The 1817-nt window shown below is 28.0% G+C and overlaps 1 long non-coding RNA gene across 1 annotated transcript; it reads right to left on the bottom strand.

The window, feature by feature from the left end:
• Nucleotides 1–203: 203 nt before the first annotated feature.
• On the bottom strand, nucleotides 204–1555 carry LOC147563764 (uncharacterized). Its single transcript, XR_015236771.1, has 2 exons — nucleotides 1460–1555; nucleotides 204–590 (listed from the first exon to the last, which is right to left on the bottom strand). It is a non-coding gene; the product is annotated as an uncharacterized LOC147563764 (long non-coding RNA).
• Between the last annotated feature and the right edge of the window lie 262 nt (nucleotides 1556–1817).

Raw genomic sequence — 1817 nt, 5'->3', positions numbered from 1 at the left:
CAAATATATGATTTTGTGTTATAAATTATGTACAATTTTGGTTGTATCACTATTATTTGACTGTACTGAATTATACATTGTTCTTACTTAACATATATTTGCAGGTTTATTTACATGAAACATGTTCATAAACTATGTACTATGTACGAACATCACAACAACATTTGTTTTCGTTTTTTACTCATACATAACCACACATCAAATACAAACTATGAAACAAGTTCATAAATTATGTGTTATTTATGACGAGGAAACCATCATTCGTCATGTTTACAACGTAATTTATCCAATGGTTCACATTATTTATACCAGAACTTAATATTTTTTTACACAGGTACACTGTTATATCTTCTCAACTATTTGAGTCATTCAACAAACAGCAGTTACACGCTTTAAATCATTCTTGACAAACTTGAAATCATGTCCTGTGTTGATACTGTACTGTTGAAGGGTGAATCGAAATGTTTTAGCACCACCAGGAAACAACTTACCAACTTCAGTAAAGATTTTATCCTAACCATCAGATTTTAGTTTTATCTTCTTCCCTACGTTGGATGATTCTGTAGGAATTTCCATCGGTAACAGCTAAACTACAAAACAAAAATGTAAATACTTGTCAACAATATGTATCATTTATGAAAATATACAATGTAAAATGCTATAAAGTATATTTATTGTTTAATAAACCTTATCGTTTGTTCGATAAAAACATAACTTTAGATTGAATAAGACGGCTATTGTTATGTGAAATTAAATTTGTTATGTGTAATAAATTACACATAATGTTTGGTAAAGGTATTATAATTTAAAATTTGTAACAAATGACATGTATAATATAGTAAATTATGTATAATTTATTATTAAAATTCATCTTGTGTTTGATACAAATAGAACTTTAGTTTGAATATGAAGGCTTCTTTGATGTGACATAATATGTGTTATGCTCAGTAAATTACACATAATTTCTTGTATATTACATATAATTTCTTGTAAATTTCACATCGTTTACATTCTGTTACAACAAAATCGTACAAAATCTTCTCTGGTACAAAAATGGTACGGATACCTTGATCTGATTATTACAGATGTTCTAAAAATAAAAATTTGTAACCTAAAACTACTGAAAAGTAACATAATACATGAAGACACGGATTGTAAACACGGATTAAACATTAACATCACAAAATCGGTTTTACATCTTAGTGAGAGAAAATTTATAATGATGAAGATGACTTAAAGATGATACAGATTAAAAGATCAAACGAAGTAGATGAACCAGATTATACTGAAAGTCATGGATAACTTTAAAGATGATGATGAAAAACATAAAAAAGAAAGATGAATCTTGATACTTTAACCATTACTGAATATGTCGAGCTTCTCATGAATACAAACATGATTCAATGACGATGGAATTTGAAAGATTAATCAAATATTAAACAGAAAGATGAATACGAACCTGGTAATTTGATGAAGGAACAATTAATAAACGATTGTGGATTGAGCTGGTGAAATAGATTGGAATAAGAGTTCGATCTTCAAAAATGAAGGATGAAAAACCTTTTCTGAATCACATTACGGTTACGATTTTAGCGAGAGAGAAAAAGGATTTAGGTTTCGTTTTTAGTTAGAGAGAATATATGATTTCTGTTATGGAGGAGATTGGAGAGAGAAAGTGGGAGATAAAATAGGAAACCAAATTTTTGAAAATTGATATTCAAAAAACGGATTTGTAATATATACAAGGGCATTATTGGTATTATAATTTAAAAGGAAACCTAGATATATGTGTTTTGATAGAGATGGACCCAATTGGA

The sequence above is a fragment of the Eschscholzia californica genome, unplaced genomic scaffold (assembly GCF_041429995.1).
Source record: "Eschscholzia californica isolate CP2 unplaced genomic scaffold, dmEscCali1.0.p SCAF_1, whole genome shotgun sequence".
Taxonomy (NCBI): domain Eukaryota; kingdom Viridiplantae; phylum Streptophyta; class Magnoliopsida; order Ranunculales; family Papaveraceae; genus Eschscholzia; species Eschscholzia californica.
This window is presented reverse-complemented; position numbering and strand designations above follow the sequence as displayed.